This window comes from Pinus tabuliformis, chromosome 2_2, assembly GCF_031772625.1.
Source record: "Pinus tabuliformis cultivar Carrire ecotype Pingquan chromosome 2_2, CPIR1, whole genome shotgun sequence".
Taxonomy (NCBI): Eukaryota; Viridiplantae; Streptophyta; class Pinopsida; order Pinales; family Pinaceae; genus Pinus; species Pinus tabuliformis.
The window spans coordinates 470125725-470153632 of record NC_142300.1 but is presented as its reverse complement, the minus strand read 5'-3'; the positions used below and the strand labels follow the sequence as shown (position 1 = coordinate 470153632).

Genomic DNA, 27908 nt, shown 5'->3' with positions numbered 1-27908 from the left:
ATCTCCTACATCTAATTGAAGCCTAATGTACAACAAGTGTCTACACCAATTCCAAGACTCTGTTTGGTCTTTGTGTGATACTCACTAGCATGCTAGAGTAGTTTTCATGACGATGTCTAGCACTAGAAGCCAAAAACTATCTGGCACTTGTGTCTCAAACTCTTTAACAAAATTATATATATTATTCATTCTATCAAATATAGGAGGTTCTCAAATATCAGTGCCAATCCATCATACTGCACGGGTTACATGTGCACATCTCTGCGTGGAAACCTCATGAAGGGACTATTATGAATTCTCTAATACCTCGTCCAATTCCAACTTACAAGAACTATTAGTACAACAACTTAGAGTGCCACCCACTATAAGATTGACATAGTCATCGTATTGGTCCATTACATTGTAGATATTGTTTAGGTCTTGTTGAGCTGCCATTTTGTCCAGATTTTCATGATTTTACTGAATAATTTTATGCCTGTACTAAATGTCTATAATAACTATTATTCTTTTTATGCGTTATTAAGTTATTGTTTAGAGGAATTTAGAGCTGACAATTGTTGATCTATGAACTCTTCTTGTTTTGTTAATTTGAAGAGTATTTAATGTGAAAATGTCATTAATGTTAGGTTGTTTTGTGGTAGTTGCCAACATTCCTGTACTAGCAGTTCTTGTACCAACATTCCTGCACCAACAGTTCCTGCATTAATAGTTTCCGTACCAACAGTTTTTGTACTAGTAGTTCTTGTACCAGTAGTCCAGGAACTACAATGTTCTCACCTCCGCGATTTTCATACTTTAGGCTGTCATGGTGGAAAATGAGCATATGGGTTTTGAGGAGAAGGTGTTCGAGATGGATATTCATTTTGATCACACTAAATCTCTTCAATGCCTCAAGGGGAATTTCTCAAACTCAACCTCGATAACACTTCAGAATGGGAGTGTATCATGCACTGTTGTCTTCTCACTAGTATTGTAATGTTGTGCAACCTGGCTGTGGGATGTCAATCTGCAGCTTTCAACAATTTCTTCTACCCTAGTTGGGATGTTGATCATGTTATGAGAAAGCAAGTGCAGATACGCGTCCATGAAAAGTAGATCAAAGGGAACACAAGTAACCATTGCTTGGGTTTACAATTGGGATGTTCACCAGCGCAGAAAACAACAAAAGCAATACGTGGAGCTAAAGTCAAAGAACAAAAAGCTAAGAGAGTGTTACTATTGTTGTTAACATTTATGGTTGTCATCTCCACAGTCATGGCAAATGTCCGACATGAAGAAGAACAAACAAAGGAGACCGATAAAGGCAATATGCAAATTGTGTACATGGACATGGCAGTAGGTGAGGATGATCTCGAAGCTACCCACTAAAGACTCTCGTTGTTCTCGAAAGTGAAGAAGAAGCTAGGTTGGATTTAGAGTTGATCTTGTGCACCGAGATTCGACACTCTCTCCATTAAATCTGGATGATATTACATCTGTCGAGTGGTTGAAATGAGCAATAGAATGCAGTCAAAGCTGTTAGCAGCGTGATGCTCTCGTGGGGAAGATCTCATGACTCGACATCGGTCATTGTGATTAACTCCAGATAAATATGAATCCATTTAACAGTCAAGCCTCTTATTTTTATACAAGAGTTGGTTTTTAAACTCTAAAATTATAGCTGCTATAACCTTCGGTCCGACATTCAGCAAATGCGCCCTGCATCAATGGGAACCCAGTAAAAACTAAATCTCCCTATCTTGGTTCTAAAACAGTTTGCATTCACGTCCATTCTAAACTTGTAAGTATGTGATCCAAGTAATTAGGTGTCGCTGCTTCTATAAGCATGGGTTGCATACTGGGATCCAAATTCGGCATATTGTAGATTGTAAATTGCATTGTTTGCAGCGTAGGGTATTGATTTCATTATGCAGGAAAGGGAAGAGCTTGCGTGCCCAGTGGGATGATCCCTAGAGGGGACCACAAGAGCACAACACAATTTTTTCATTCATTATGTAACAAGACTTCAGATTTGATATATTATGGCATTCGATTTATAATTTCAATTTTCTTTCTGAATCTTCTGGTATTGTAATTCACTCGCTGTAATGACAATGAGCTGGGTGGTTGGGCCCACCACCTAGTCCATTGCCCCAAACCTCTTAGGATTTTCTTTCTTGAATTTTATTTTGCATGGTGTGAGTGTGATTGAATATATTTCTGTAATTTCATTTCACATTTCTTTTTCTTTCTCTATGATGAGCATCAGTATTACAGCAAGGATGATACAACTCCTGGGGCTACCTACTTTAATTCATCAACCTGAGGTTCGTACAAACATGGAGGTGACAATGTTTTATACACAAATAGATGTAATTGGTCTACATTTTGTCACTGTTGAGCTGGGGAAATATACCACTAGGGTTTTGTTGGGACTCAGAAATGTCATATTTTCATCCACCTTTTTCTTCGCTATTCCTTACATTTCATCATCCCATTAACCTGTTATCATATCACTTTCATACATACATTAGGGTTTCACCTTCCTATTTTCCATTTTATTCTTTTTTGTATTATAAGTGAATTTATGATTAATTATTAGAAAATGTACATATTTTTATATATCTCAAGAATATGTGAGTTTTGTTATGTGTAGGAAACATGTCTCCTCCACCATATCGAGAAGATAGTTATGCAAGCCTTTTTCTACAGAGAAAATCATGGAGGCATATCTTTTTCTACAGAGAAAATCATGGAGGCATATCGAGAAAATCATGGAGGCATATCTTTTTCTACAGAGAAAATCATGGAGGCATATCTTTTTCTACAGAGAAAATCATGGAGGCATATCGAGAAAATCATGGAAGCATATCTTATCCTAAGGAGAAAATCATGAAGACATATCTTATCCAAGATATGAGAGAGATTTGTGGGATCATGTTTGAGAGATTTGTGCGATGATATCTTGTAATAATGGGAAACTAGTTGAGAGTGCTTGAGAGAATATTGATATGTAATTATGGAAAGGTTATCTTCCTCATGTATATAAGAGAGTGCTCTCTCTTCATTGTGATGGTGAATAATGAATAATAGAGAATGGAGATTAACTTTGATTCTTTCTTGATTTGTAATTTAGTTCTTGTAATATAATTTGACATAGTTTTATTTTTGTGAGCTCACATATGTTGTTTTCCATTCACTTCTTCACATGTTGTATTTATTTTCCTTTATGCAATTTCATGCTTTCCTAGTTAGTGTTTCAATGCTTTAATTTGATTTCAGTAATTTAGATTAGATTAGATTAGATTAGTTCCACTTCAGTCCTGCATATACAGTGCATGTGTCTCGTAAGTCTACGGACCTCGGATTGATAAATTAAATAGTTGGGTAAGTGCTACAACGGAATTAAACGAACATAGTTTCACCCAACATTTTGGCGCCGTTGCCGGGGAGGCACGATGGATTGAAGTTTAGTTTGATTTTTCTGCAAGTGTGTTTAGACATGTTCCTAACTCCGAGGTGTTAAATGCGGTAAGACGTGGGGAACAGCCTACGCATCGCATTCGAGATACCGTAATGGGCTCGACCTCTTATGGATCAGGGCATGTAGGGTGTGTTTACATTTATGCAAGTGTGAATTTTGATTTCTGCAAGTGTGTTTGATTTTCTCAACTGTGAAGAGTGTTTGATGAATTCATGGTTCATGGTTATAATTGAAGCGTTCAATTACTCAATTAATGAGCAATCCTTGTAAGAGGTTTTAATTGAGTATTGAATTCAAGATTATTTCTGTGGTCCTTTTGTTTTTAGTGTGCTGATTTTTATTTGTTTTTTTCTTTCAACATGGTTTTATAATGAGTGTCAGCTTGGAACTACTCACTCAGATCCTTGCAGAAGTTGGAATCTCCTCTTCCCTGGAAAAAGAGATCTGGACAAAAATTGAAAGTTGAACTACTCCCCAAGAAATAAATGAAGATTCAACATCTGAAGAATCCTGCGTATCTGATGGTGAACAACCATTCGAACAGGAGATCGAGGAAGAAGAGCAGCAGATCGGAGAAGAAGAACAGGAATTACAGCATAATCTGAGTGAGAGTAACTGTGCTTATCAAAGCTTCATCGAACAATGGTTCCAGGTAAGTACTAGATTAGATTCATCTTTTAATTTTTTAGTTGATTTGCAGTTACAGCAACCAGACTCATTCACTGTCAAATATTTTCATCCATCATTTGACAAATTGCTACTGAATCTATTGTTGTCATTGCTACACGAATGGCTTCATTGGAAGTTTAACTACACGTAGCTAATTTGTAAATTCTAATTAGTATAGAGTAGGTAGGCTTTTAGATTTAATTTTCAGTTCTGCTTTTACCTAGAATAAGTATGCTCTCCTCCTGCGTCTTTGTACGATCTCGAGGATCAGAAAATAGGTTTCAGTTTTGCTTAGAATAAGTATGCTCTCCTCCTGCGTCTTTGTACGATCTTGAGGATCAGAAAATAAGGATGATTTAGGCGACCAATTTCAGGAATAAATAAATGTTTTGCAATATGCTTCATCAAAAATATCTTTCAATATGCAAATTTTTGTGTCCATTTGTTAAAAAGAAAATTTACAACTAACCATTTTTTTTGTTTTTAAAGATAGGATTAATTTCATTTTCTACACTGTTAATAATAAAAATAACAAAATAAAAAAATAATAATAATAAAAAAATGAAAAATAAAAATTTTTGTTAATGCATCCCCACTCTTCCTTTGCAGGATTCTCCAATAAACCCACTATTCACTCTAAGCTGTAGCCAAATGATCCGCTCTCCATTGCCAGACACTAACAGAAATTCCGCACCTGTCCCGTCATTCGATGGCAAAGCCAAGTCCAACAGAGCGTTCCGGGCGGCCCCTCTGATCCCATTTTCTCACTTCTGGATGTCTGAAGCAAAATACACCCGCCCCAATCCCAATTTCCGCTGTCCATGGCGTCATGGCAGTCACAAATGTGAACGCTGCCAATTCTGTCAAAAACGCTATCATTAAGGAAATTGGCACTGCTCAAATGGATGTTTAGAGCTAGTCGAAATTCAAATCTTTTGATGTCAATGATCCGCATTTGCTTGAAACAGTCGTATTTCCAGCACTTGTATCTGCCTCTGCATATCCTTGCCCTGATAGCAATTCATTGGACTCCATCTCATGTTCCTCTGTTTCAGTCTTCCACCTCACAGGTTTTGAAACGCAACCCTTTAAAAACGTCAATTTTAAAAAGCAGTCTGTGTTCAAACCAGGGAAAATCTAGACAAACGAAGACATGGGTTTTTTTCATAATAAAACGAATTATATAACCCAGAAATCGTTTGCTTAAATTCCTCACGGTCTAAGAGGAAATCGTGGTTCTTCAGAGCCCTATTTTGCTAACTGCGTGAATAAAAACGGTTTTGTACATCTGTCTTTTGAAGGCTCTGTCAGGTGGATAGGCTGATTGCCATTTGCTTTATGCATTGTTGCATGTCAAGTATCATATCTTTGCACCTGTGAAAATCCCCCTCAAGTCCTGCATGATCATCAAGCTCTCGAGCTCCTGTCGTTTGGAGCCAAGGGGAGAAGCCCGTGTCGCGACTTCTTGTCCCTGGAACCGGATCTGTTCGTTCTCAGGCACCATGATCCGATTTATATTGCTTCAGAACAGACAAGGAAAGACCCGCCTTGCCAAATTCCACTCGAGGAATCGGAGAAACATAAACTTGAATATGAGGTGCATCGGCTTGTCGTTAACAGAGACCCAAAATTCACGAATTTTGTAGAGTTTCGAACACACAAGGTGATTTACAGGCGATATGCAGGCCTCTTTTTCTCCATGTGTGTGGACATAACTGATAATGAACTGGCTTATTTGGAGAGCATTCATTTATTTGTTGAGATATTGGATCATTTCTTCAGCAACGTATGTGAGCTTGACCTAGTATTCAATTTTCACAAGGTATATTTGATATTGGATGAATTTATCCTTGCAGGGGAGTTGCAAGAAACAAGTAAAAAGGCAATTATTGAAAGAATGACTGAGTTGGAACGGCAGGAGTGAGAAGCTTGCATGATCCAAGTGTGACATCTCCTAAGTAGCAGAAAATTACCTCCTGCATTATTTCTTTTTTTATGCTGTTTCTGCTTGCAGTTTGACAACATTGTCATATTTTTTAAAATATTTGATTGTATGACCCCATTATTGTCTGCATTGTTTTTCTCTGTTTAGTGCCTTATTATTTGATTTGATTTAATTAGTTGCATCTTTTCTGAGGTATGCAGGCTTTGATGTTCAACCTGAATTCTATAGTGCTGACAGTAGTTGGGTTCATTTGTTCTCTTCCGGCACATGTAATAGATTTTTTTTTCCTGCTCCTTTTCAATTGAAAAACAAAAAAAAATTCTAATAATAAAAAAAAAAAAAAAAAAAAAAAAAAAAAAAAAAAAAAAAACCACAAAACATAAAATAAAAAGAAAAAATAAAAAATAAATAATAATTGCCCTCATTCATTCATACACTCACTACTTGTTCCCTAACAAATACAATGCTTTTTCAAATGTTTTAAATGAATTTTTCTGCAAGCCACTAAAAACATTTTGAAACAAGTACTGCACAATCAATGAGTACATTGCATGGGGACATGCAATAATTTTAGTTGGGGGGAAATAAAAGTATGTTGGACTTTTTTGTGAATTTATGGGCAAAAGTAGGATGCATATACTAACACGTGAAATGAGATTGGTGTTATGTGTAGGACAACGAGAAGCTTATGCAGAAAGCTCAACATTACGATGCAACACCTTTTTCATCCACAATTAGAGTTATTTCGGAAAGTAATTAAAAAATGGACATTTTGTAAATTCTTGAAATGCGCTAATTTGTTTTTGAGTCACTTCATACAGGAATGATTGATGGAGATGGCACACGAAGATGACAATTTTTATGCAGGAATGGTGCTAAGTTTTTCAGAGTATGCAAAGTGATTTTTCCAAATCACAATGAAACATGCATCATTGGACGCTTGAAGGAACAAATTCTTCACTGCACATATCATGACATTTTCCACTACACACCTTTTGCGTCATGATTATTTCCCTTTTTCCTTCCACATACCTAGACCATCCTTGTGTTGCAGCCCATCTTCCATTTCCTTATCTTTCACGACTTCATGCACACCTATTTTTCTGAATCGCATACATCCCTTTATCCTTTTCAGTATAGTTTTTTTCTTCTAGTTTTCCTTTTGAATAAAACTCATTCCCTTTCCATGATCACATTACCTTGATTTCCTAGCCATGTTGATCCACACTGTTTGTCCGTGAGTTCTTTCTATTTATAGTCCTACCAAATCTTTTTGTACAAACTCGCGTTGACTGATGTGGGATTCCTTAAGGCCCACCTTTCAACAAGTCTTGCCCCATCGACACCAGCACCTTATCTGGGAAATAGACTAGAGTTCATTTTGAGTACCTAGAGGCTTTCATGCCTTAATGGCAAGCTCTCTCGCTAGCGATCATGGGAATACATCAATGTCCTTTGATCTTCAGATCTTGCAAGTGGCTCGACCTCGACACATCCATTCGCACTCGCAAGATGTACTCCGGTACCTTGGCACTCATTGACATCAATGGTGAGTTGCCTCGCATTGGTTAACGACATACATCAATGGCCGGTAATCCAATGATTTCTATTCATGCTCGACATCTACACATTCATTCGCATGTTTAGAATTGTACCATCGGGTTTGTAGCGGGTGAAGACTATACACTTTTTCATGACTCCCTCAGCAGTCACAGCAGCATGCATTCTGATCTATGAGAGTACCAGAGTACCACTCTCAGCATTTATCTTTTCCATGATTCAGCATCAGCAGTTCAGATTCCTTCATTCTCCAGGATCCAGTTACATCAGTCACATTTTCCATGATTCAGCATCAGCAGTTCAGATTCCTTCATTCTCCAGGATCCAGTTACATCAGTCACATTTTTCTGATCCAGCAGCAGCAGCAGCTACATTCCTATTGCATACTTCATCATTCTTGGGTAAGTAGAGGTATGTTGTTTTCTAATCTTTAATCATGCAATTCCTTATATGCTAACTTGAATATTTTGGAAAATTCCCTCACCATGCTACATTTCTTTTCATGCGCCATGTTAAGTTGCATGCGGACATGCAACCAATTCCGTTGAGGGGGGGGGGAGAACTACATTCACTACATATTCACTTCCATGATTCCATTCCTTCACCACTATCACTCCATTTACCATTCACCAACATTTATTTTCCAATGATACTTTGTTGCACTTTGTTTCATACGCAATATTGGCATGCTTTATTAATATTACAAAAAGGGCTTTCTTATGCACATTATGATTTCTAGTGAATGTTTACATTATTGAAGAAAAGAGAACAAAAAATGAAATGAATGTTGTTAACACAAGAACCAACATTCTTTGTATTCATGGTTGTCACACAAGAACCAACCATATTCATGGTTGTCACACAAGAACCAACCATAAGAAAATGTAAATTGTTACTAAATGTCTCTCACATATCCTGGAAACATTTAAGACATCATCATGTAAAGCCAAAGTTCAATATGCCAAATGTTCTTAAAAGATACCCATGCATGGTTGCATGAGGACATGCAACAAGTTCAGTTGGGGAGGATGTTGGGACTTAGAAATGTCATATTTTCATCCACCTTTTTCTTCACTATTCCTTACATTTCATCATCCCATTAACCTGTTATCATATCACTTTCATACATACATTAGGGTTTCACCTTCCTATTTTCCATTTTATTCTTTTTTGTATTATAAGTGAATTTATGATTAATTATTAGAAAATGCACATATTTTTATATATCTCAAGAATATGTGAGTTTTGTTATGTGTAGGAAACATGTCTCCTCCACCATATCGAGAAGATAGTTATGCAAGCCTTTTTCTACAGAGAAAATCATGGAGGCATATCTTTTTCTACAGAGAAAATCATGGAGGCATATCGAGAAAATCATGGAGGCATATCTTTTTCTACAGAGAAAATCATGGAGGCATATCGAGAAAATCATGGAAGCATATCTTATCCTAAGGAGAAAATCATGAAGACATATCTTATCCAAGATATGAGAGAGATTTGTGGGATCATGTTTGAGAGATTTGTGCGATGATATCTTGTAATAACGGGAAACTAGTTGAGAGTGCTTGAGAGAATATTGATATGTAATTATGGAAAGGTTATCTTCCTCATGTATATAAGAGAGTGCTCTCTCTTCATTGTGATGGTGAATAATGAATAATAGAGAATGGAGATTAACTTTGATTCTTTCTTGATTTGTAATTTATTTCTTGTAATATAATTTGACATAGTTTTATTTTTGTGAGCTCACATGTGTTGTTTGCCATTCACTTCTTCACATGTTGTATTTATTTTCCTTTATGCAATTTCATGCTTTCCTAGTTAGTGTTTCAATGCTTTAATTTGATTTCAGTAATTTAGATTAGATTAGATTAGATTAGTTCCACTTCAGTCCTGCATATACAGTGCATGTGTCTCGTAAGTCTACGGACCTCGGATTGATAAATTAAATAGTTGGGTAAGTGCTACAACGGAATTAAACGAACATAGTTTTACCCAACAGGTTTCTCAAACCACCCTTCTATTGACTAGAATAAGTCTGATTACCAACTTGGAGAAGGGGAATTTACCCTAATTGGAAGAAAAGAAATGTTGTCTATTGCATGAAGAAAATATTGGAAGAAATTCTTGTAAATCAACATGAAATCATCTATCTACTTTCCAACATACTTTTCTTTCAAGTGAACCCTACTTTAACACATGTGAGGTTTTAACTGATCTAAGCATGAAATCTGATCTAGAGAGTGCTAACTGTTGTGTGCAAGAATAAATATAAGAGAAACTTTTCTTTTTATCTTTTTGCTTGGAAAATGTAAATGCTAATCTTGCTTGGTTCTTTGGAAAGGGAGACAGGTGTGGATGAAAATGAGTATAATGGTTCAGATGATTTGGAGGGAATGTATGGGCCTAGTCCTGGCTTTTAGTGATGATTTTTCTCAATTTGGCCTCAAAACAGGCTACTACAAGTTTTCCTATAGGATGTCTATAGGAAGTACTAGTTCACCTACAAGATCCCTTGTTTTTCTACAGGAACGGGCTTAAATATTGGAGAATGGTCTAAAAGGTGGGATGAAGCTTGGAAAATGTGAATGAGGAGGAAATAAGGCATGGGAGTGGTAGGAACTTACTTATAACTCAGGCCAAAGGTTTAAGATGGTTGGATTTTCTCAAAGGGAATGGCAAGCTTTCCTCAAAAGACAAGAATTCAAATTGAGACCTTAGTGACTTTTGGCAATCATGGGTGGATATGGCTTGGCTGAGGCTGATAAAATGAGGTCTCCCTGCAATTTAGAAACTTCTGCAACAACACACATCATTCTTGATATTTATACATGAATTCATCAAAAAAACAAAAAAGGTTTATTCAAGTAGAAGAAAACAGAGTTGTCACCATTTACTTGCTAAGTTCACACATGGGAGTGTTTGATACCAATATGAAAGCGAGATGAAATCAATGCAAAACCTAAGAGATCAGAAAATACCAATTGAAACTTACCCTATGAAACTAAAAGGTAATGACCTAATTAGCAAGAAAGCCCTAGATTGCAAAAAATGCAAGAATTCTATCTTTTTCGGCTCTATGAGAGGTTTTCCTAAAACCATGATCCATGAAAGGGAGAAATGAGGTGAAAACCACTTGTTGTCAGCCTTTTTGGAATATATTCTTATCACTATAATGCTATTGTTATAACTATCCACAAATGGAAGCAAACTAATTAAATCTACCAATACTTGCAAATTAACAACACCAAAATTAGTTTAACAACTAACTATGAGTATAACCTAAGCATACATATACAACAAGAGGAACCTCTACTGCTAGGGTTGGGCCCTAACCCAAGAAATTCATCCCTCTAAGTAAACTCAGTGCTGCATCAAGGGAATGGTACTCATTTTCATTAAAGAAATCATAAATAGATAAGAGTGCTTGGTTACAATGCTTCAACTCAAAAACTGCTTAGCTATCTTGAAAAAAAAATCTAAATCCTAATGAGGTCCTAGGCCTCTTGATTTATATAGCTGAGGTTACCAACAACTTCGTTAAATTTAGGGAGGCTTGGTTCCAATCTTGAGATCAAATGGTCTTCATTTGTCATTGGATTGGCTACCAATGAACTTCATGACTCGGCTGCTTGCAACTCCGAGCTGATGAGATTTGATTGAGGAATCTTTGTGTGAGTGAGGAGTAAAGGAGGGAGATCCTATCTCCTAGAATCCCTCTTGCTTGTCTCCATTCAAGGTCCCACACTTTAATTAGCCAAAATTTTCTCCAAAACCTATAGTCAATGCACATTAGACCACTAGATGTGACATCTCATCTTTACTCTCCTCATTGAGCAAAACATAATTAAAACATGTGAAGAATGATGAGAAAAGTTGATTTTAGTAAGCTGGAGGTGCATTAAGGCCATATAATTTACCCATTGATGAGCCTCATCATCACCCCCCTACTGAAAAGGTTGCTCATCCTCTGAGCAACTCAATCTATGTCCATGTCTTTCATTGCTTTGGTGGCCTCTCTGAAATTTCGAGCTTCTGTTGTAGTCTCCTTGTCTTGTGGATAAAACCATGCACCCCTCTCTATCTCTTCCCACTACTTTCTTTCTTCTTCTTCTTTTATCCCCTCTAACACACCTAAAAGCAATGGTGGGCTAAGTTTCAATCCAATCCAGTTGAATTTGAGTCTCTGTAATGTTTTCTTATACATTTGGACTCTCTCTAGTGCATCCCTCATTCTACCAGGAGAATGATATCCTTTGATCTTTAGGCTGTAGGGAAAGGTGTTCCCTCTCCTTTGGAAGGGTTGCTAGCTATAATCTCCTATCAATCTTAACATGTATTCAAAATTAGTGACTGGTTGTTCTTGTACAACAAGGTATCGTGGTGCAAGATTGGGATCATTTGAAATGAGGTTGTGATTGTTGATGACAACCATTGGGTTAGATTGTTCTACTCTGATTAAAATGGGTTCTGCTTCTTCTCTCGCCAAAACCTTTTTCATTTCTATAGCTATGGCTTCCTCATGACTCATCCAAGATGGAAAGGCCATTAGTTTTAAGTCCCTTAGCTTTGGATTTGGGTCCCACACATTTAAATCTATTAGAGCTCAATTGTGTAGGTAGAACTCAAATATCTTTGCTTTATCCTCTAGGGTGCTTTGATCACAGAGGTCAATGAATTTCTTGTAGTCTGGGAAAGTCATAGTTCCTCTTTGTGCTAGGGTTTTTATCTGAAACTGCAACCATTTTTCTTTGAGGTATAAGGCATATGACTTTTTTAACATCCTCCATTGAATTGCCTCCATGGATAAACTTGCCATAGTTTGCAGTTGGCCTTCCTTTTCTTGTAGCTACTTTCTTAGCCATGTATTCTTAGCCTCTAACTAAGATTTCATCATTGTTTCCCTATATCTTATGCTACTTAATTCTCTGCCCATTTCTTGTAGCTTCTCTTGCATGTGGCCTACATCCTCCACCCCTTTTGATTTATAAATTTGCATACATTGATGTGTTCTTGCTATCTCTTTTCAAGTTCAAGGAATAGAGGAATGGTGAATTTTTGTTGTATCACCCTACTTCCTTCAATGAATCTGTAGTAGGAGCTAAGATTTTGTTGTGGGATAGGCTCCTTCAGATTTTGGGCCTCTCCCTCTATTTTTCCTTGGGTACTTCCTTCCTCTTTTCCTTCCATTTTCCCTTGCAGCCTTTCCCGATCTTTTTTCTTTGTTTCCTGTAGGTGTGACAGGGTTTCTTGTAGGATTGTTTCTACTTCCTATAGGTATGACCGTGTTTCATGTAGGAGACGTTTTCCTTTTGTTGAGGCTGACCTAGTGACAGGTCTCCTAACATAGGTGATTGGTGACTTGGGAGAAGCTTGTTTTGATGTTCCTTCTCCTTCCTTCTTCCCTAGAGGGACTACTTTATCTTGTTGTTTTGGTGATTCCTCTATGATAATTGGAGTCTTAGTAGGTGTCTAAGGCCTCCCTTGTTTAATCCAGGTGCTCTTCCTTGTCCTAAAATAAAGTGGAGTTTGCCTCTGTCTCTTCCCCTTTTATTTGACAGGTGTACATAGGGCAGTTAGAGCAGTTGTTGCCTCCTTCTCTGTAGGATTTGAAGACACCCTTGGTGACTCTTCTTCTTCCCTACTCTAGTTTTCATATTTTTTTTCATCCTCCTGTACCTCATCCTCTTTTTCATCTTGTTCTTCATCCTCTTTTTCATCTTCTTCTTCATTCTCTTTTTCTTCTTCTTCTTCATCCTCTATTTCTTCTTCATTCTCATCCTCTTTTTCTTCTTCTTTTTCACTAGAAGTAGGCCTTCTGTCATACTCAATGGCTTGAATTGCTCCTTCTTCCTGCATGTCTGCAAATGTTGACCATGCAATAGGGATTCTTAAATTGTGTAGAGCATCTTCCAAAATGAGTTTGATCAACCCATGATATGCTAGTTGTTGATGTTTTCCTTCTTATACCTTGATGCTCATGTCTATCATGGATTGTAATAGAAAATAAGGTACAATAAGAATGTTATGAGGAGGTGTCTCCTCTCCAAATCTTATCTCATGGAGGACTCTAAAGTGGTACCCATACACTACAATATATCTACCTTCACAAGAAATATACTTGATGACATGGTAACTCACCTCATTCCAGGGATATGGAATGCTTTTCCTTCTAACCCCAATTTTTTCTTCAGTTGGTTCTTCTCCCTCCAAGAAAAAACTTTATTTGCAAGAGTGCTATTAGTATTTTCCTCTTTTCTCCATTGCAACCCTAAGGGGAGTGTAGTTATCCTGCTAATACTTTCAGGGGCAATTGCTACTGAAAAACCCTTCACTACAGCAGTGCCACTGGCTCTAGTGAGAGGTATGAGGTGACATTGCAAATTATCTAGCCACATCATCATGATATCCCCTCAGTAGATTAAATAACCCCATCCATTGATGCCTTTTACAGATTTCTACCACACGAGCATGATGGTGTATTCTGGACGTGTTGGTGAGCTCTCTTCTATTGAAACCTATTGTCATATTTTCTAGAAATTCTTGTCCAAGTGAGGTTTAGGTGGCTATAGTTTAAGAACTCTAGTAAGTGATGAGGTGTTATGAAACCAGCTCACAAAAAGATAGAAAAGATAGATCAACACCTTAGAACTCAACCTCTTCGAGGGGGGAACCTCCTTTACATTACACAAATGAATGATTCTTTTATGATTCAAATGAAAAAAGCTCCTTTCTATATATAGGAGTCTAAGGAGTCACAATATAACACAACTTACCTAACAATAATAATATAAAGGCACAAAAATAACAATATGGGGACAATAGGGGCTCAAAAATATTAATAAGGGATACAACTACAATAGTAATGGGGTAATCACTAGTATTATAGCGACCTAAAATGCCCCTCTCCTTCAAAAAAGTGTTGTCCTCAATGCTTGAGTAGTTCTAGATGCTTCAGTATAAAATTATCATCCTCCCATGTGGAATCTTCAGCGGATAAGTTCTTCCACTTGATGAGATACTCCGAAATTGATCGATTTCGTAGCTGTCAAGTTCATGTTTTTGTGATTACTTCTAGTTCCAATATAATTTTTCCTTCCTCATCAAGTTTTGGCAATATTGTTTGAACTGGGAGCTTGTCACCTATAGCCTTCTTTAAACATGAAACATGGAAAACTGGGTGCAATCGAGAAGCTGTAGGAAGCTCCAATTTGTATGCCATAGTACCAATCTTTTGCAACACCTTGTATGGACCATAATACTTTGGTGATAATTTATTATCCTTCTTAGCTTGCTTGAGGGATATTTGTCTATATGGTTGTAGCTGTAGGAATACCCAATCACCTACATCAAAACTTCTTTCATTGTGATGTTGATCTGCCTGTTGTTTCATTCTATTCTGTGCCAACACGAGGTTATCCTTTACGAGTTGGAGGACTTGTTGTTGATGCTTGATGTGATGTTCCACTGCTTGAACCTTAGAATTTTATCTTAAATATGCTGTGATGGATGGTGGCTGATATCCATAAAGTGCCATAAATGGGGTGATTTTTGTTGCTGTATGGAAGGAAGTGTTATACCACCATTCAGCCAGAGGCAACCATTTGACCCATTGTGTTTGTTTGTCAGATACAAAGAAACGAAGATATCCTTCCAAACATTTGTTTACTATCTCAGTTTGCCCATTAGATTGAGGATGATAAGATGAGCTATGAGCTAATTGAGTACTGAGACAAGAAAAAAAATTTGTCCAAAAATTTCCAGTGAAAATAGGATCTCTATCACTTACAATAATCTTTGGGTTTCCATGTATCTTTTGAATTGTTTCCATAAATGAAATAGAAGCTGTATTGGCCTTAAATGGATGTGATAATGCACAAAAGTGTGCATACTTGGTAAGTCTGTCAACTACCACCATGATGACACTCTTTCCCTTAGACCTGGGTGAACTTGTGATAAAATCCATTAAAACCTCCTCCCAATGTTGGCTTGGAATGGATAAAGGTTGTAATAGACCCGGGGTCTTAATTGTTTCAACTTTATTTTGTTGGCAAACCAAACATTCGGCCACAAAATTTTGAATATCCGATTTAAGGCCATCCCAAAAAAATTCCTTCTTAACCATGTGGTAAGTTTTTAAAAATCCTGAGTGCCCTCCTAAGGGAGAAGTGTGGAATTCTTACAGAGGTATAAGCGATATTTGTACCATAACAAATCATTTTTCAAGCTAAATGTATCGGATGTACTGGAATCTTATTGTAACTTTCGAATAAGTGCCCACACTTCTTCATCATTCTTCCATTCCTCCCTTGCTTTGTTTATCCAATCTAGTTGGATAATAGAAATGGCGCACAAAAATGCTTCCACATCCTCATCCTTTCTTGAGAGTGCATCTGCCACCACATTTTGCTTCCCTTTTTTGTAGATGATTTCAAAGTCATAACCCAACATCTTTGTGACCCAGTTTTGTTTCTCTTCAAAGGATAATCTTTGTTCTAAAAATTATTTAAGGCTATCATGATCTGTTTTTACCTTGAAGTGTCTTCCCATTAGGTAGGTTCGCCATTTCTTAAGTGCATGTAGTATTGCCAACATTTCCTTCTCATAAATAACTTTGTGTAAAAGCTTTCCCTTTATTGGATGACTTTCAAAAGCAATGGGTTTTTCATATTGCATTAAAACAACACCAATTCCATTTCCTAAAGCATCACATTCCACAATAAAGTTTTTTGTGAAGTCCAGTGTAGCTAAGACTGGTGCTAGGTACATTACTTCTTTAAGATGTTCGAAGGCCTTTGTTGCTTCTGGAGTCCATGAAAATGCATCTTTCTTCAATAATGTTGTTAGAGGTGCTACTATTCTCCCATAATTCTTAACAAACTTGCGATAATACCCTGTCAACCCGAGAAGTCCTCGCAGATGCTTCATAGATGTGGGGATTTTCCATTCCTTAATGGCTTTAATTTTGCTAGGGTCTACCTTAAATCCTTCATGAGATACAATATGACCCAGATATTCCACCTCTTGTACTCCAAAGAAACATTTGGATCTTTTTGCATATAATTGTTTCCCCTCCAGAAGTCCTTCCTCTTTCTATACCTTCTTACAAAATTTCAATCCGATGCTAAGAGAGAAAGTTATGATGATTTTCCCCAGGTCACCTGTTTGGAATGTAATTTAGAGTTTGCAAAAAGACCAACTTCCTCAGATCATATCTCCACAAATATAATGTCGAAAGCTCTGAAATTCAGACCCGAGGTTTAGTGTGATTTTGTCTCAAATGGGTTCTTTTTCGCTTCTGAAACATCACAGAAAAAAAGTTATAGCGAAAATGCCATGATCACCTATTTGGAGTAGCGAAACCCTAGAATCCAAACCTCTAATACCAAATGTTATGAAACCAACTCACAAAAAGATAGAAAAGATGGATCAACGCCTTAGAATCCAGCCTCTTCGAGGGGGAAACCTCCTTTACATTACACAAATGAATGATTCTTTTATGATTCAAATGACAAAACCTCCTTTCTATATATAAGAGTCTAAGGAGTCACAATATAACCCAACCGATCTAACAATAATAATATAAAGGCACAAAAATAACAATATGGGGACAATAGGGGCACAACAATATTAATAAGGGATACAACTACAATAGTAATGGGGTAATCACTAGTATTATAGGGACCTAACATGAGGTTTCATAATTTATCCTTCATTAACCTTCACAAAATTACCTCTACCTTTATGAATATAACAAATACTCAAAAGGAAGGAGGATTTCTTTTTTAAAATGAAAAACACAGAAGGTATGGCACCTAGCTACCTTTCCTACTCTCTGGTGATGAGAACTCTTGAATTGATTTTCCTCGGTGTCCTCTTGCAACTCCATGTGGTAATTCTCTCTATATCATGTAGCCTTGCTGTACTTGTTCAAGGCCTCCTGTAATACCTATAGGAAACTCCTGTAGTATTACAAGGAATCTTGTAGAAAACATAGAATTGCTTGGAATTGGAATCTGGAGTTGAGTATGGATGGAAGAACATGGGGAGTATGGAGGAGATGAGATGGATGAAGGAAAACATGTTTTGTGGTAGGGAATTTTGTCCTCTATAGCCTATGCACATCATCTTCTTACAAACCTGCAAAAATAGAATTGTTATTTTTGTATTTTTTTCTCTTTTTTTTCATTTCTTTTTTATGTTTTTTTTTTTTTTTTGCAAAGATAACTAAGCTACCTCAAAAGAGGTTTTCATCCTTGTTATCTACCCTGGGCGCCTCAAAAGATGTTTTCACCCCAAGATCCTTCATTTTTTCTCTTTTTCTTTAATACTCTTGCGCTGCCTCAAGAGGTTTTCTACCCAAAAGTTGGACTCAGGTGCCTCATGGAGGTTTTCACCTAGGTCTCTTTATTTTTTTTTATTTTTTTATTTTTTATTTTTTATTCTAAGAACTTGGTGAGGTGGAAGTTGGTACTTATCCAGTCATAATCACTAGCTTGATGTTGCTAATGATGAATTCGTGCTTTGATAAGGGCTTCTTGTAGACCTTTAACCTGTACCCATTGACAAGAAAAGGGATACCTTCTGCATCAATGGTTATTATCTTAACAACGCCATTTAATTGCACTTTTCTATCACATATGGTCCCATCCATCTGGTCATTAACTTGCCTTTGAAATCTTTGTACCATGAGTCATACAGTAAGGCCTAGTCACGTTCTTGAAACAATTTTTCCTTGATATTTCTATCATGCCGGATTCCACTTTGTACTTGAGTTACTTCTATGTGCAAGAGGGTCTGCATCCTAAATTCATCTAACCCATTTAGTTGGTGCAATCTTTCCTATTGTGCCTTTGTGATATCTAGATCCAGTTGTTCTGCCATCCTTAAGGTGTTTTATTCAAATTTAAGCGCTATCAAGTATTGCTTCCCATAGGCTAGCTCATAAGGAGTGAAGCCAGTGGTGGTCTTCCAAGTAGTTTTGTAGGCCCAAGTGGCCTCCACCAATCTGTCTACCCAATCCTTTCTGCTGCTGCTAATAATCTTGGTCATAATACATTCCAATGCTCAGTTGGTGACTTCCACTTGCCCATTAGCATGTGGGTGGTAAGGAGTCGATTTTCTATGCTTGATCTTATGTTTTCTTAACATATTTTCAATCATGTGAGATGTAAATTGATTGAATTGATAAGTGACCAACTCTCTAGGGTATTTAGACTTATAAAACACATTCTCCCTCAGGAATTCAACCACCTTTTATTTTGTTGCTACCTTGATAGCTTTGGCCTCAGCCCATTTTGTTAAGTAGTCGGTGCACACAATGATGTACTTCTTCTATCTGGATGGAGGGTCAATGGGACTGATGAAATCCATGCCCCACTTGTCAAATGGCTCAAAAGTCACTTGAGGTTGTAGGGGAATTTCATCCCTAGGGTAGGCATCCCCATCCTTTGGCACCGATCACACTAGCTGTTATACCTTTTTACAGCTTGGTGGAGAGTGGGCCAGTAATAGCCAACTTGTAGTACCTTGAATGGTGTTATTTTGGCTAGAAAGTGACCTGCACAAGGCCCATCATGACAGGCTAGAAGGATGTCAAAGAATTCCTCCTCCCTAACACATCTTCTAATAATTTGATATGGACCTAGCTTGAAGAGATTTCCCCAATCCAAGTTAATGGGGCACTTTTTCTTATGATTATGCTCTTTTCCTTGAAGGACAAGTTTGGAGGGAACTGTGCAGATACCAAGTAGTTTTCTATGTCAGCAAACCATGGAGAGAGAACTAAAATGATGAATAAATGTTCATCTGGTAGTTGATCATCAACCATTCCTTCCTCCCCTGCAGGAAAAGTCAATATGGATAAAAAATATGCAACTACATTCTCTTTTCTAGGCTTATCAATAATAGTTAGATCAAATTGTTGTAATAAAAGTAACCATCTAATAATCTAGGCATTTACATTAGGTTTGTTCATCAATTATTTAATTGAAACATGGTTGGTATGTACAAATGTCTAGTAACCAATAATGTAATGTCTAAATTTATTCAATGAATGTACAACATCTAGGAGCTGTTTTTCAGTTACTGTGTAGTTTAACTCAATTTTCAACAAATTCTTACTGATGAAGTAAATGTCATAAGGTAGCTTGTCATCTATCTGGCCTAGAGCTACTCTTATAGCTTTGTGAGAGGCATCAGCATGAATGTGAAAAGGAAGAGCCTAATTTGGGCATTGGAGAATAGGTGCAGTAGTCAACTTGTCCTTTAGGGTTTCCAGGGCCGCTTGGTAGCTTTCTGACCATAAAAATTTGAAGTCCTTCCCCAATAACCCAAATAAGGGAGAAGCTAACTTACTAAAATATTTTATAAATCTCCTATAGTATCCGGCTAACCCTAAGAAAATTCTAACATCCCTCTGCTTCTGTGGATTTGGGACCCTTTTGATGATGGCTATATTATTTGGGTCTACTTGCAGTCCTTCCTGGGATATTGAGTGACCTAGAACAGTCCCTGCAGTCATCAAGAATTCACATTTTTTGAGACTAAGTGATAAGTTCATTTCAATGCATTTGTTTACCACCTTTCCCAAGTGAGAGAGAGCCTCTTGTAAATCACACCCATAGGGTGTGAAGTCATCCATATAAATATCTACATCATGTTACACAACATTTTGTCACTCTCCCTATACTCCCCGTTCCTTGATCCTGGAGGACCTCTAAAATGAACCCTACATGCTTTCCCTTCATGAAGAAACTCCCATTGTGTCCCTCTTCATGTGCAGAGAAATTCCCTTTTGCACCATTTCCCCAAAAACTTTTGTTTTTCCTAGTTTACAAGACCGACGCTAATGGCCTTTGTCCACCTCACATCGATATGCAAAGATTAACACTGTTCCTAGCACCCATTGGAGTGACTGAGATTTGTTCTAGTCATGCCAGTCCTCTTATGGAAAGTTTTTTAAATAAAGAGTCAAATCTTTTAGCTCTAAAAGCTTTGTAACGGAAGTCTAGTAAATGGTCTGGACATATGGGGTCGAGGATGTTATTTTGGGCTCCTTTCCCCTATAATGATGGAACTACCTCAATAGATAAGACCTTCTCCCATGAGAAGAGGATCCATATCCCATCCATTCATGCTATATAAACCTCGCTTTATCCCAAGCACAAGCTAGTGTTAGTGTTGAAGTGTTAATATTGGTGTGCTAGTGCTAATTATGTTTGGAATAAACAACAAGCTATTCATAGTTGTAGCTCTCTAGTTGTGTGAAGAACAAGTGTGATTTTTTTTGGAGTGAAGCCTAAGGGGAAGAGCCATAAAAATATTATTGTTGAGGCCATCATGGAATGCTAGCTGAAGTGTGTGGGAACCTGGTCTTGTCAGATGAGAACGACAATGTCAAGACAATGGTTTTAATCTCTTCTTGATTCAATATATATATGCAACTATCGATTGATTTCCTACATGATTTTTCATCTTACATATTCATGGCTTAATGTTTCTTGACTTGTTAAGTAGGTTGAATTACAATTTGTATATTGTCATGGTTTTTGTTTGTTGTTGTTTACTTGTTTCAGGTATTTGAAGAAGGAAGCGAGAGCTAGCTGGAGCGAGCAAGCAAGGACATCATCAAACAAGATAAGCGTACTAAGAGCTATGCCCTCTTAATTGGTTCTAACCTAAGGAAATATTCCATAGAATGTATCAGTTGTGGCTAGACCCATTATCGAGCTAGAGGAATTTGTTTGTGTGCGCACTTATAATTTTACTTCACCACAAATTGGCGACTTCGCTGGGGAGCGAATCCTTCTGTTTGTCTTGTTTGAGATTTCATGATTTTGTGTGAACTTTTCTAGTTCCACTTTTTCCCTTTGGTTCTATTTATTTTGTCCTACTTATTGGTCCGAGTTTGAAATTCATAGTAGAAAATCTAGTCCCTGATTAAAAAAAAATATTTTTTCTTGGCTCCCTCACTCAACGCGCTTAATCTACTGACACTCACGCTGATCAATGCGATATGCTGAGAAATAGTCATGCCAACTGACCTCTAGGGCTTGTTGTCAGTTAGGCAGTCGCACTGATGCCTATAAGTGAAGATTAGGGTTTGTCCCCAATCTTGGCCAATGTGTTTTTCTCTCATGATTTCGACCCTCTAAGGCTTTTAGACCCTGTAAGCCTTTTATACCATATTCTCCCTGGCTAGAGAGATTCATTGAGTTTGGTTTGTGTGCTTGCTTGGTTTAGCCCACCCTCTGATGTGTTAAGTCTGGCCCTATGTGAAGTTCCTTTTTATTTTTTCTTTGACTCCCTCGGTCAACGCTATTTTTGGCCAAACAATCCCATCGATCAGGCCTATCAACGCTAGTTTTAGCTTGAAAGTCATGTCGGTCGTGCCGACCAGTGTTACTTTTGGCCCAAAAGTCACTCTGGTCGGTGAGTTAAGAAAAAATCCTAATTTCTCCCATTCCAGTGCCAGTGTGTCTTGACCCTCAGATTCCCTTCTTCAGACTCCCATGTTCATTGCTTCATTTTCAATTGAGTGAGTGAAAGAGTCTTGTTTGTTCTCTTATTTCGAGTGTCTCTTTTCTCTTTCTATGCATAGATTACATTGCTTGGTTTGTCAATTGAAGCATTTATGTGTTTGGTTTGTTCGATTCAACGAAGAAGTTTCTTTTAGTTTCATTTATCATGCTTTGGAATTGATTAGTTCTTATTTGTTCGGAATTGTGAAAATTTTCATTAAAGTGCTTTATGTGAAAGATTCATTTTGCATTTTATGAAAAGAAGAACATCATTCTAGTTTACTTAAGAGAAAATATTGCATTAGTAGCGCAATTGAGAAGCTAAAATTGCATCATCATAAGAATTAGAAATGAAATGAAACTTCTTATGTTTTTAAGGGAAGATTAAGTGCATTTAGGACATATATTAATGAAAGATTTCATTCTTTGATTGTTGCATTGATTTTGTGTTCCATATCTCTCAATTAGTGTTAACATTCATCGAAGACAAAGATATCTTTTCTCATATAGTTGCATGTAGGAGTTTTTTCAGATGAAAGTGGTAGGGCCTTGTAATTGAAACCTAATTCAAGATCAACCGTTAAAATTTATTGAATTAACCTAAGGAATCTTTGAAACTTAATGCTCACATTTAGTGGTCTAGGCCAGAGACGTGTTCCGACATCTTTAAACCTAGCAGTTGTCATTCACTTTGGCATTAGACAACACTACCATGAAATTGTGCTCCTCGTACCATCATGTATATAAAGGGAGACCCCACTAGGTTTACAATCCTTTATCCATTGGAAGTCGAGTCTATCACCTTGTAAACGTCATACACCAAATACATCACTCAGGGAGATTGCCCACTCGTACTTCCTGGTTCGCCGGGAGGTATTCTGCAGTTCATGGTTACTCGGTAATCCTTCATGCCTTGAGTACCCTGAGTATTCATTTTTTAATCTCTACTGACTCTTTAAATTTGAAAAGATCATTGAGAACTTTTCCTTTCGAGCTCATTAACTCCGAAAGCGACTAGAATCATCTTTCGTCCTTTTCTCGACTCTTAAAACATGAAGGTAAAGTTTTTTTTTTAGTATTTTAAAATTAACTTCCCACAAAATATTCCTAGTTAAAGTTATCTTCCTTAGTGATTCTTTAGGGTCGATTCCAATTGCAACATTCCCAAAGTCTACCATTCAAGGGTTCTTCTCGGATGGGAATCTTGGTCCTTTTCCTTCTTTTGGAAATGATGGTGCTCCTTATATGGAAACATTGCCCCTCCCTGGATTAACCATTGGTTTACCTATCTGGTTATTTTCGACCTCAGTGGTACTAAGTGTCCCAAATACTGCCCTACCATCTCCTTCATTTGAATCATGTCACAATGATTCTAAGGATGACCCCTCGCCTTCTTCCCCCATTTCTTCACCCTCCTCTTCTACTTCGCTTGTTGAAAGTTTGAAATCCAGTAACGAGGAGGCTATGAAGAAGAAGAAGAAGATGAAGAAGAAGAAGTCAAATAAGCAAGAGGCCAACCGTGCAACTATTACTCCAAATGTACCCCCCGTTGGCAAACCTTATGATCCTTTGCCGAAGTTAAAATTCCCATACAGGCTGTGTAAGGGTGACCATCTCCTTCGAGACTGTCCTGGCATTCCCAGAGTCTTAGAGGTATGGTCTCAAAACCTAAACTGACCATCCCTATCGACCTCTGTTGATCACGTCGATGCTATGCCTTCAGCTGATGATGGTAAGAAGAAGGGAAATATTAGATTCCCCTATAGGTTATGTGAAGGAGAGCATCTTCTTCACCCTTGTCCTCTCATGGATAAAGTTTCCAAACTTTTGGAAAATCTTGCAGCTCCTCAACCCCAATTTCCTGTTTGTTAACAAAAGCTTTATTCTAACCCTCTCTCAGTTAGTCAAGAGATTGACTTGGCTTCATCTCTTTCCCATCCTGCTCTTCCTAAGAAAGACTCTCTTGTGTCTATTCCCAACCAACCATTGGTCAAAAAGAGTGTTGGATTGGTTCCACCACCAGTTGCTCACTCGGTTCCAGGAGAGAGTGGTGATCATACTGCTCATGTTCTTCTCATCTCCTAAGACTCTCATGAATCGAAGCATGACCCTCCCATTATGGTTGTTCAGGAGAGTCCTTCTCCTATTCCTATGTAGCATGGGGGTAATCATATGATACCCCCACCAAGTAGTTCTGTCGTCTCTTTTGATTGGGGTCCATTGACTGCTTTCCGCCTGCCATCTTATGTGCCTTTCTAGATCACACTAAAAGCCTATAATATGGTAGTACATGACACTATATTAGATGAAGGCACGTCTTTTAGCATCATTTCTTCTACTACTTGGAAAGATTTGGTCTCCCAATAGCTTGTGCCTATCACTCAGAATCTATTGGCTTTTAACAGAGGAACCAGTCAACCCTTGGGGGTCCTTCCGAAGTTCCCTATTACTTTGGGAAGAAAGACTGTCTATATAGACATGATGGTAGTCCAAGGTCCCTTATATTTCAATCTTCTCCTTGGGTGCGACTATGTTTATGTCATGGGAGCTCTTGTTTCTTCACTCTTCCATGTGGTTTGTTTTCCACGCAAAGGGAGAATTGTGACCATTGATCAACTGTCATTCATTGGTCACCAGGCGTCTCCTTTTCAACCATCATCCCATATCAGATCTTTCTTGCAAGCAATACCTTCTGCACCACAGGTCAATTATGTAGCTACTCGTTCCATCTTTGCATCTGCTGATGATCATACAGATGGTACAGTACATTATGTACTAGGGGCTTTGCAACCTGATTTGTCTTTGGTACCAAATGACATGTGTTCCCCTCGGAGCATGGTTCTTTCATCTGGTCGGGACCTCTTGGGAGCCATCTTCTCATATGGTTCATGAACAAGGGTCATGAATATAGTTCATGGTCTTATGTCAACCTCGTTAAAAAATGAAACAAGGAGTCATGAGGATAATTCCTGGTCTTGTGTCAACCTCGTTGAAAAATGAAACAAAGGGTGTGAGCATAGTTCCTTTTCTTGTGCCAATCTCATTAAGAAATGAATCAAGGAGTCCCAAGGATAGTTTCTTCCTATATCAACCTCGTTAAAAAATGAAACAGATGTTCGTGGATAGTTATTTTACTATGTCAACCTCGTTAAAAAATGAAGCAACTCCCTTTTCCAAATCGAGTCTCTGATTAAGATCTCATAAAATCCCAGTGCAGTCTTTCCAAGATCTTGAAAGTGAACCTTCATTCCATACACCTAGTTGATTGAAATGAAGCTTGGGGGGCATGTACCTCGATTGAGTCATTATACTAGGGGCATGCAAACTTATAGCAAGCATAGTTTTTCGTTCCAAGTTTGTGTAAACATGAAACTGAATCCAAGCAGTGTTCTCCATGGTTCAAGCTTTTGTAAAAATGAACCCATGCCCAATTTACATCTTGTGATTGTCATTTTTATCAGCTAATTTCTTATAGATAAGCCTTGCCTGTTTCATTCCATCGGCACCATCTCTTTGGTCGATCATATGCTTTCACTTGGTCGTTTTTTCTTTTCTGAGGAACCACAACGATGAGTAGCTTTTATTAGCCAACCTCTTGACCATTACATGTTTTGAGCAGTTCCACCATTGATAGAACTAGTTGCTACCCTTTATACCACTCATTCCTCCAGGACGAGTCACCTTTAACCTCTTTTCTGGACTCGTAAAACTCATATGAAAACATTGCCAAGTATTTTCCCTTTTGACTTGTAGAAGAGAATAAAATGGGGGGTTCAATTTCAAGCTCCTTTCTAACCCTTTAAAAGTGAAAAGATAGTTGAGCCCTTGTCATTTCGAACTCATTAATGGATACGAAATGTTGTGCGCCTAGTATAAGTTTACCCCTTTTTTGGGTTGGGATACACTATTTATGAAAAGGGTACTCCTTGACTGAAACGGTCAAGCGGTTCTCTCAAGTATCATTTTCTACCTTTTCATGCTTGAGAAACACAAATGTACGAAAAGGGACCATGTGGAGTTTTATTTTCTATGCCTTTTTCAAACTCTCTAAACATGAAAAATATACCAAGTCACACATTTGTTGGACTCGTTAAAATGTTAAGCAATATCGGATTCATCACCATGATGAATATGAGCTTCCCCTTCCTAGGGCTCGTAAAACTTACTAGGTTGGATTCGTCCGAAGAATGAACTTACGGTGCAAGCATATGCTATCCCCTTCAGGCTTGTAATTAAAAATAATTGGGGTACCTACCAGAAATGGTGGGGGGAAATTTGGAAATCTAATTAGTTGTGTCGGTAGCTCACTCTTGAACATGACATTTTCTGCTTCGTGTTGGGTTGGATATCATACTTTGTATTGTTGACCTTCTTGGGTTGGGCCATTCATTTTTTCCTTCCATTTTATCTCTGCCACATCATCATGACCACTGATCCTATGGATCCAAAAGCTTCCAAAATTCCAGTCGTGTCGCCGATATGTTCAAGAGTTGTCCTTCTGCAGTTACGTTTACCACCAATTCTTTGTATCATCCAAAACCATTTTGCATCCTTTTGTCTCACGTCGATGATTTGGGATACATTATGGCCCTCTTTTGACATGGTCGCTTCCTGGTCAACTTCAACTCATTATCCAGGAAGTTGACCGAGGGACTCCCTTATAGTACCTTAGAGCTTGCATGCCCTAATGTCAAGTTCTTCGCACTCGACAACAAGTTCACATCATTGGCTTTTGATCGATTGATTTCACGGGTGTTCGATTTCAGTTCCTTTATTCACATTGCATGGATTGCACAGATAGTACCTTAAGGACCATTATCATTATTGGTGGTTTCTCTCATGCTTGTTAAAAATTTACATCATTGACTAGTATTCAAACGACTTTCTAGCATGTTTGACATCAACACATCTATTCACATGTTAGAATTTGTACTTTGACGAAGTTGTTGGAGTGTAAGACCGTCGGCCCGGATCATAAAAGTTTAGGTTACGAGGTGATGTGACATGGTTATGTTGATATACATGTCTCTTTCAAATGGATGGCTACGACCATACCTTGAGTTATCATATGCGATCCTTCTCATTATTGGATGTTTGTGACCATACCTTGGTTTCATTATGATCCTCTTTAACGGATGGTTGCACCCATGCCTGGATCTATTTACATGATCATTCTCTAGATGGTTGTGTCCATACCATGATTCGTGTATCATTTGACAAATTTTTCAGTTATGTATATGTATCTGTACTTGCTTGTAGGTTTTCCGATGGCATTCTACAGTTCCCCGCACTGATTCATAAAGAATTTCATCCCTCACTCTAGTTCGGCCTTCATGCTTTAGCGGGCGTCTGTTACATAGTGTTTTGTCACTGTCCCTGTACTCCCCATTCCTTGATCCTAGAGGACCTCTATATTGAACCCTACATGCTTTCCCTTCATGAAGAAACCCCCATTGTGTCCCTCTACATGAGCAGAGAAATTCCCTTTTGCACCATTTCCCCAAAAACTTCTGTTTTTCCCAGTTTACAAGACTAGGGCTAATGGTCTTTGTCCTCCTTGCGCAGATATGCATGGATTAACACTGTCCCTAGTGCTGACTGGAGCAACTGAGCTTTGTTCTAGTTGTGCCGATCCTCTTATGAAAAGCTTTTTAAATAAAGAGCCAAAGCTTCCAGCTCTAGAAGCTTCGTAACAGAAGTCTAGCAAATGGTTTGGCCGGATGGGGTCGAGGATGTTAGTTTGGGCTCC

General features: G+C 37.9%; 1 pseudogene across 1 annotated transcript; it reads left to right on the top strand.

Annotated features, from left to right (window-relative positions):
• The first annotated feature begins 5634 nt into the window (after positions 1 to 5634).
• Positions 5635 to 6313, top strand: LOC149193360 (AP-2 complex subunit sigma pseudogene; annotated as a pseudogene). The gene is made up of 2 exons (XR_016254944.1): positions 5635 to 6090; positions 6278 to 6313. The product of XR_016254944.1 is annotated as an AP-2 complex subunit sigma pseudogene (transcript).
• Positions 6314 to 27908: the final 21595 nt, after the last annotated feature.